The 10,012-nt window shown below is 36.0% G+C and overlaps 1 protein-coding gene across 1 annotated transcript in view; it reads right to left on the bottom strand.

The window, feature by feature from the left end:
• rbms2a (RNA binding motif, single stranded interacting protein 2a) overlaps window positions 1–10,012 on the bottom strand; it is a 59,947-nt gene that overhangs the window by 24,424 nt on the left and 25,511 nt on the right. The gene's annotated exons all lie outside the window — the stretch shown is intronic.

Below are 10,012 nucleotides of genomic sequence, written 5' to 3'. Positions count from 1 at the left end.
GGGATCAGGAGCCCTCCCTGGGCTCAACGGGGAAACAGGAGCCCTCCCTGGGCCGAACTGCGGATCAGGAGCCCTCCCTGGGCCGAACTGGGGATCCGGAGCCCTCCGTGGGCCTAACTGGGGAACAGGAGCCCTCCACACGTAGCACTGTAGACACAAACAATACCGGACGCTGGAGCCCACACAGGGAACACTATTTATACACACAGGAGGAGGGGATGACGAGACACACCTGGGAGCAATGAAACATCATGGGAAACACCTGGGACAAATTAAACATGGGAAAGGAAGGCACATGAGGAAAACAACCACAAAACACGGAACAGAGTCTGACAACTATATAGTGACAGTATTTGTAAGCACTTTATTTGAGTACATTACACAGACACACAAATCATCATATATTGTCATGAGATAAATAATGTATTAGATGAAGTTCACGCATGTTTTGTGCTCTCCTGAGCTTCAGTGAGAGCAGACGACAGATGTAACCAGACTCAACTTCTGTCTCCTCCTTCAGCTCCTCTCTCTCTCTCTGGGTCTTAGTGTGCACTGGATTCACTGTGCCGTCACGTTGATTGTGTTTGTGTGTATTATTTTACAGGATTATACTTTATGATTTTTAAAAAAATATCTATTCATAATTTACACTACCACTGTTTAATTTGCTTCTCAAATCTGAGAATAATTTTCATCTAAAAGCTTATACCTAGATAAATATAAACTTAGATTAGATTATTTATTTGTACAAAATTTAGATTGGAAAATTGTAAAAAATTAAATTTAATTATAAATATATTCCATTCATAATGTCTGTAGCTTAATAGTAACAATGTAGTTAATAGTAAAAACGCTCGTCATAAACTGATTCTAATCCTCGTTCAGATCACAGATCACTCTTCACTGCCTCTGGCAATACGCACAGACATTCCTGTCTGTCTCGGACTCTTTTCCGATCACGCTGACATGTGGGAAGTCTGACGTTCGGCCAGTTGGCACAGTGGAGTGCTGCTGGCAAAGCTGCTTTGGAATGAAATGAAGCATAACTTTCTACATTGAGTACAACTGTTGGAACAGTACAGGTGTTATTAAAGGGGTCATATGATGCGATTTCAAGTTTTCCTTTCTCTTTGGAGTGTTACAAGCTGATTGTGCATAGATAAGATCCCTGAAGTTGCAAAGACTAAAGTCTCAAAACCAAAGAGATATATACACCAAATACACAAAATAATGATCTTTAAAAAAGCATCATATGACCCCTTTAACACATCGTTTGGCTCGCACAACAACCACCTTGACTGTCATGAGTTACAAACACCGCGTCAAAAGGCCAATACGGTTCATTTACAAATCAGCGTTGGATTTTAAACTAGTCAGAAGAGCCCATCCTTAAGTCTATGATATTCTGTTGTAGCACTGCAGTTAACAGGCATTTTGATAGCTAATTTGTTGACTATTTCTTTGATTGATTACATATTTAATATCTTATCAAAATCTTTCTGTGCATGCTATACATTTATGTTTACATTTTTGCAGACAAAGTAATATGTATATATATATATATATATATATAATATATATATATAGATATATTTTTTATTTTATTTTATTTTTTTATTTTTTTTGAGGAGGGGGCGACAGAAACTATTTAAATAACTATTTTATAATAACTATTTAATTAAATATTTGTAAAATTATTTAAATAGAATTTAACAAACCATGCAAAACTGAAAACTGATAACACATTGACATAATGTGAGGGACTGTTCTTTATTTGTTTGACAGTTTTCTTTTTGTGCTTTACAGAAAATATTTTTTTTAACAGAAATAGCTATTTTCTTTAAAGTGGTGAAATGAAATGCAGTAATGACCTTTGCAGTGATGCCATTTTCTGAACAAATTATCAACAGAATGGGATGCAGAATCATATTATCAGTGTGAGAGTACGATAACTGAGAGGATAAAGTATAAAAAGGGGAAACACCAACACAAGACAAACAAAAAGAGGAAGTGCCTTATTATGCTGACATACATCCTATAGAACAGTTCAAAGGTAAGCAGTCATACTCCTGATCTGATTTTTCATTGGGTTGTGTGTGTGTAGAGAGACGTCTGAGCCGCTAACGTTCAACCATGACCCAGTTAGCGCTGATGCTGTCCTTTCCTTCACTTGCTCTGGTATTTGTTTCCCCTTTAAAGAATTTCCACTGCTGACACTTCCTCACCTCTCACCCTGTGATCTCCTTACTTCAGTCCAGTCTGCTGCGCACCGCTCACATCTACCAGAACACACCGCACAGCTCGATTGCTTTAATAAATCATCTACAGCTGAACATCAGCACAAAGTTACACTGAAAGAAAAATGACTGATTGTAATTACAGATGTGCTTCTCAGTCAAACTCTCACAACAGAATGAATGTATCAAAGATTTTTACATTTAAAACAGAAGAGTAATTTTTAAAGCTGTGAAATCATTACAATGTACCTTATGAATAGCGTAAATTAGTAAAAACTGAGGTAGATCTGTATAACTACATTCATGACAAATAAAACAGAGTACACTATACAACACTAAATCATTTGAGAAAACTGATTTATGAACCAGTATTTATCAGCAATGTGAACTTAAAACGCACATTCTATTCCTATTCACTACTATGCAATAGCAAAGAGACATGCATCGTATATATCTCCTGGCACATCCTCCATCTAACCACAGGCTCTTCAGCACAACAATAAGTCCAACATTACAGAAATCCCTAGAAAACCCAACATAACAGACAGGGCCGTTGCTAGTGGGGTGAAAGGTGGTCACGATTATAGGGGCCCACGGCTGTGTCGGTGTCCTTAATGTTAATCCAAGAAAAATAAAAGAAAGAAAATCACTCACTGCTCTTGACTGAATACATTTTTTAGTTTTAACAAGAACTAATCTATATTTAAAGGGGTCATATGACGTTGCTAAAAATAACATTACAACTTAACCACTGATTTCTAGCTGTGTCCTCTTTTGGAAGGCCAAACAAAGTATTTTCGCTTTCGCAACGAAACACAGCGTCTCCACGACATGGTGGCGGTGGCAGCAATACTAGAGCGAGAATAAAAGTTACACCTTCTTTCTTTGCGAGAACATTTGGGCGGTGTTATGCAAATCGTCCCACACAGTGACATAGCCATGTGGGGGCGTGTTTAAAAGAGGCATTTTAGGAGGGCGTGGATGAGTCCTAACTTTTATAAAGAATATCTCTTTGGGTTTGAGACTTTAGTCTTTGCAAGTTTAGTAATCTTATCTATTCACGAACAGCTTGTAACACTCCAAAGAGAAAGGAAAACTTGAAATCGCATCATATGACCCCTTTAATTTATACAGTGAAGACTATGCAATGCTATTTTACATTTGATTATTCGGTTTCTGTACCTGAATATCTACAAACTTGAAAAAACTAAACATATTTTAATTTCTATCTTTGTTCTATTTATTTATTTGTGCTATTTACATGATTTCAGACAGGGCCCATGGGTACAACCTGCACCGGGGCCCCGCAAACCCCAGCTACGGCCCAGATAACAGAGCATTAAACACTAACAGATCTCCCCTCATATTAAACCTGTGAGAAAGCACAAAATAACTACTCATTTCAACATTTCCTCTCCTGATACCATAACAAAGTGTGGGAAGAGCAGATTTCCCTCTCTTTGCGCGCTTGTTATTTCTGTCCAACTAACTCAATTTCTTAAGCTAAAGAAAAACAATGGTAAGTAATAATTGTACTTTTTGAAATTAATCAGTATAATTTCTCCATTCTCATTTTTTTTTATGTTAGTCACATGATCATTTTCATATAATAAACTTAAATGAGATGCAAATTTCACTATTGTAGACATTTATTTTGCTTCAACTCAACTAATCTTTTCAGAGAGTTTAAGGCAGTATAGCTTTTTAATTTTGATATTTATAAAGCCACTGAAATATTTAATGTTCTTCCATGTACCTGTCTGTGTAAACCAAAGGTGCTTGAACTTTTTTCAATGAATTTCAATGCAATAAATAAATAACATAAAAACAAAAATAAAACAAAAAGATAATTTAGACATGAATATAGGTATATATATATATATTTTTTTTTTTTGGGAAAAAAAACAAAAAACATTCCATTCATTTGGCTGATATGTCGGACAAACATTAATGTTGAAAGCACCACAGAGCACACACAGTGTTTAAATTATGAATGACATATTTAGTTGTCTCTGTATATTAAGCTGTGACAGAAGTACGGGAATTCACACATTTAGCGACTGCACACCAAAACAAATAATAAACTAAGTTTGTTCTAGACATCCGTCATACGGCAGGAAAAGACTGTTGGCTAGACTGCATGTGAGGCCATAAACGGAGAGGTTTACACATATTACATCATCATGAAATTACCCGTCTTAACCTACAGTCTCCCAGCCGGGGGGAAACTGGCTGGATCAGAAACCAAATCTTGCACAAATGCATATGAAACAGTTACTGAGATGAGACTCACAGCAGTGAAACAGAAAGCAAAACTGACTTGCTTCATTGTATAACAAATAAAGTCACTGAACTTGTTCATTCGCTCAACTAACTTCATAAATAATATTGAAGGAGTTCACATGTGCGCTTGTTGGCTGGTTTTCCTGCATTCTAAAGAAATTCCTATGTACCAACAGTTTATTTAATTTTAATAATTTTAAGCTGCTTTTAAGATAAGGTTGAATGTGTCCAAACTTTTGACTAGTAGTGCATCTAAAAGACAAAGTTGCACATGTGCTGTGTTCACTGCAGGATTACGAAGTATAGCACTGTGTTTGCGTTCCTAGAAATGGAGGACTGTCGTCTGAATTTGTCCATAGCCTAAATACGGCTGCGCTGATGTTTGTGGAAAATCAGCATTAGACGTATTTTTTTTTCTTTTCTCAGAAATGTTTAAGACCGGCGTCACACTTTTCCAGTTCATCTCCAACAGAAGCAAGGCGTCAGCACCTCTTTCTCCTGCCACTGTGCAAACGCTGTCCCACATCTGAACTGAACGGAAGAATGCGCATTGTTTAAACATTAATGATAGGGTCTAAACAAGATCGGTCTTGACTTGCAGAAGCAAAACCAGTTCTCAGCCTCTACAAATCTGTAAAATTACGGTATACTGAGGCACAATTAACTTATTAGTGATAGAGTATCATGGGTAGACGTATTGTGTTTACACTACATAAAACTTCACCAATTCACTATGAAATTAAATTCAAATACATAAATAAAAAGGTATTATAATAATAATAATAATAACTGACCCTTTTAGTGTTGTGTGTGTATGGAATTAGCTGAAAGACTGTGTACAGCTGCTTGACGTAACATTTTAAAATAAAGCTCTTGGCTTCATCACAGGGCCACCTCAGAACAAGAAAAAAAAAACGAAAAAAAAAACTAAGCATTTCCTTTCTGCCACTCCTATTCGATTCATGTCTCCCGAATTTACCCTCATGTTTCCTCTTTTGAACCACAAATGGATTGAGTTCAAAACTCAAAGCACACTGCTGTTTGCGCAACAAAACATACTCAAAGAAAGATCTGAACATGAGATCTTTAGACTGCAAACACATTACCATGCAAGCTAAAGGGACATATTTTTTAGTCTATAGATGAAGCACCCCACTAAAGCATTCTCAACAAGATTTGTAATAAATTGCATCACATACATATGTATAACAATAAAATAAGTCCTAAAAGTGATGAATGCTGAAGGTCCTTCAATCATTGGGAAGACCAAAACTGAACCATTTTTGCATTGGTTTCAAATATACAGTAACTACAACACTACACAGGGCTAGGGATGCTCGATATTATCGGACCAATATCGGAATCGACCGATAATGGCTTTAAATGTAAATATCGGCATCGGCCCGATATGAAAAAATATGCCCATGTCTTGCCGATAAGTAAATACATTAACTCACATGTGCTCAGGGTGTGCTAGCGATTCGATCACGTCAACAGTGCGATTAGATGACATCAGCATTGTAGCTAATTCTTGAAGCAAAGTTTTGCCTGAATGATGATTAGATTTACTGCTTTGGATCGCTGCATTTAAACTGAGAATGCACGTACAGAATGACGCGTTCGGTGTGTGATAGAGTCAACAGTAATAGCACGTGAAGTGGCAGCAGCGGCAGCCTCCCCCGGGTCCTAATGCACGCTCAGTAAGGACTTTCAATTGCGTAGGGTGCGCTGTTGGCCAACTTCTAATAAAATGAAAGCAAAATACAGCACACAAATAATATTTAGACTGTTTCTCGTTAAATAAAGCAGTAATTGATGCCATAAAATAATGAGTATGTTTTGATTTAAAGGTCAGAAGCTTACATGAACAAAAAAAAAATCACAAACATGACACTTAAATTTTATATATACTGATTTATTCATCGTGTAATGTTATATTTTTAAAACAAATTATGAGCTCTAAAAGATGTTCATTTTGCAACTCTTTTGCTTTAGACCATTTACAAATGTTAAAATAAAATGCTAAGGTTACCACTGCATCTTTCTGAAAAAATAAATGCAGTGATTAATATATAGTTTATTTATAGTTATTTTAAAATCTTCAATGTTCATTATAAAATAACTTAATTATTGTTTATTTATTTCTAACAAATAAGTTCTTGTTAAAAACTAACCAAAATTAAAAATAATTATATATCTGTATCGGCATCGGATATCGGCCAAAATGAGTTGAAAATTATCGGCATATCGGATATCGGCAAAAATCCAATATCGTGCATCCCTACACAGGGCATATTATATTTTTATTCAAAAGCTGACAGGTGATAAAAACCTCCTCTATCAGAGAATTTCACATCCATTTTAATTCAGACCTGACAGATCGGTGGTTATATCAAAGCAGAGTTCTTCACTCTGTAATTAGTCCTTTGCTTTGCATATTTTAATTGAATTGGTGTTTTGAAACATCTAAGTGTAAAGACCCTTGATGTGATTCTATTAATGACTGATTATTTTGATTCAAATCAGTGGTTTGTATTAAACTTCTAAAGTCATGAGATTTCAGTAAACAAGGTTTTATTGGATCAAAACTGTTTAGAACAACCCTCTCATGGCAATCTGTAATTATTTTACATTTTGGCGAATTGGTGGGAAAAGTGTATGAATTTGTACAATCTCACTGGTCTGCTGTGAGTTAGGTTTAGGGGTGGACCATGGCTTAGTTTTTACAAAAAAAAAGTAATGTTTTTGTATAACATAAAATTTCCCACCACCATTCACCAGAATTCACGACCAATTTGCCAAAACATAAATAGTCATTTCAGTTTCGGGTTAACTTGAAAAGTTTTCAAAAATGGTTCACAACTATGGGGTGATCTCAGTGAACTTATGAACCACTCATGTATGGTTTTACCGAATGTCAGTCATAAGCCCTATTCAGACAGGACTAGTTTTCCAGGGGGACGTTAGAGAAATTTGTACTTTGTGATTTTAATCCCGTGCAAATCTGCTAAATCTGAAATTGAATCCCGTCCGAATGCAAATGTCTTTTATTGTTGACATTGCATTATCCTAACGCTTTTTTTTTGGCTTACCTGAGCTACCATTTGCTGCACCTTTCACTATGGATGGTATCCGACGAAAAAATTAAATAATAAAATTAAGAGAGACAAATAGTGGAAACTGCTAACGAACTTGAATCACCTTCAAGGTTTATGGTAATTGGGTCTTCTCTGAAGCTTTTTTTATGCTGCTTGCTGCTCGCGGGACAAACTTGAATCACCTTCGCTCGCACCAGAGGCGTCGCAGCATGACTTCTCATTACAAGAGTCAAATAAGCTTGAGATGAAAATGGCCTTGCTAAATGCAAGATCAGTATTGAACATAACATTTTTACTGAATGACTTCTTTTTATCAAATAATTTAGACTTCTTATTTATTACCGAAACCTGGCTTACGGCTGATGATCTAAGCCCTCTATCTGAACTTTCACCTGTGCATTGCAACCATTTTAGCTGCCCCAGAACTTCTAGTCAGGGTGGAGGAGTTGCTGTCATTTTTAAGGACCTGTTCAAATGTAAACTTTTGCCCGTTGATGTCTACTCTAGTTTTGAGGTTTTAATGTGCAAGGTGGAGCTTTCCAGTCCTCTACTCTGTGTTTTGATATACAGACCTCCAAAAGCTAACAATGACTTTTTAAAGGAGTTTTCAGATTTTTTATCAGACGTGGTTCCAAGTGCTGATAATCTCTTGATTGTTGGTGATTTTAATATACATCTGTGTTGTCCTTCGAGACCTCTTTCAAGAGATTTTGTTCAACTTTTGGACTCTTTTAATCTCACGCAATACGTCTCAGGTCCCACACACAAACTGGGTAATACTCTTGATCTTGTTTTATCATCAGGTTTCCCTGTCAGTAATGTAACTGTTAGTGAGGCCGGACTGTCTGACCACTGCCCGGTTTTGTTTGACAGTGTGATTACTTGTTCTAGCCCTGTAAACCAGTCTTTTACTTATCTTTCTCGATCTATTAACCCCTCCACGGCCCTGCAGTTCACCGAAGCTTTTATAGCCCTGCCAGCTCACAGTAGTGTCCTGGTAGCACAGGATATAAGTGTTGATGAGTTGACAAATAGTTTTAATTCCTCTTGTTCAGCAATCTTAAATGTAGTTGCTCCTCTCAAATCCAAAAAGACTAAACCAAAAAATCAGCCATGGTTTAATAACAACATCAAAGCTTTAAGGAAGGATTGCAGAAGGGCAGAAAGAAGATGGAAAAAGGATAAGTTACAAATTTCATATCAACTTTTGCAGAGCAGCTTGTCTAAATTTCAGGAAGCCATCTTGTTGGAACGGGCAAAATACCTTTCTAATTTAATTTCAAAAAATTCTCATTGTCCAAAGATTTTGTTTTCTACGCTAAATTCTGTGTTAAACCCATCTAGACCAACTGGCCCAGATCCTAGCTTAGAGTTATGTGAGAAGTTTTGTAACTTCTTCATAAACAAGATTGCTTCTATCAGGGTGCAGATTTATTGTCATTTATCCCAGAATTTTAAATATGATTTCAACAAGGCTGGATTACTGTAACGCTCTTTATGCTGGAATTAACCAGTCTTCACTATCACGTTTACAGTTGGTACAGAATGCTGCTGCTCGATTTTTGACAGGGACAAAAAAGAGGGAGCATATTACCCTTGTGTTAGCTTCACTTCACTGGTTACCTGTTAAATTCAGAATTGATTTTAAGGTTTTAGTTTTTGTTTTTAAAGCACTTCATGGTCTTGCCCCAATTTACATTTCAGATCTTCTCCATTTCTATTCTCCTGTGAGAACGCTTAGATCTTCTTCTCAGAAGTTATTGATTGTCCCAAAATTTCGTTTAAAATCTAAAGGGAACAGAGCTTTTTCAGTTCTTGGTCCTACACTCTGGAACACTTTGCCTTTATCCATCAGATCATCCCCTACGTTATCTTCTTTTAAATCATCTCTTAAAACATATCTTTTTTCTCAGGCTTTTGCTTAATAAGAAAATACTTTTTTTTTGTTTTGTTTCTGTTTGTTTCTTTGTTTGGTGATGTCTTGCATTACTTATTGTATTATTTCATGATTTCAAATTGTATATTGTCTTAACGCTTTTGTTAGTTGATTTTTCTGATGTTTTGGTTGTGCAGCACCTTGGTCAGCACTTGTTGCTTTTAAGGTGCTATATAAATAAACTTGACCTTGACCTTGACCTTGCTAAGACTGGCCATTTTAACATCAGCGTCAGGTAATGTTTCTCTGCTCACTTACGTGGCTTTATTATAAGCAGCCACTTCTATAAACTCATGTTAAATTTATTTAAATAATGTTTTTATAATAAATGAAAATTATAATTTAATTTATAATTTAATTATTAAATTGAATTATTAAAATTATATTAATACAAATTTCATTAGACATATGCGGCGTATGTGATGCACGCAACTGCATCATGTCTAGAAAACACCCCC

Source organism: Sinocyclocheilus anshuiensis, unplaced genomic scaffold (assembly GCF_001515605.1).
Source record: "Sinocyclocheilus anshuiensis isolate Anshui unplaced genomic scaffold, SAMN03320099.WGS_v1.1 scaffold819, whole genome shotgun sequence".
NCBI classification, from domain to species: Eukaryota; Metazoa; Chordata; class Actinopteri; order Cypriniformes; family Cyprinidae; genus Sinocyclocheilus; species Sinocyclocheilus anshuiensis.
The sequence above is the reverse complement of the archived record's forward strand: the minus strand, read 5'-3'. Positions and strand labels throughout refer to the sequence as shown.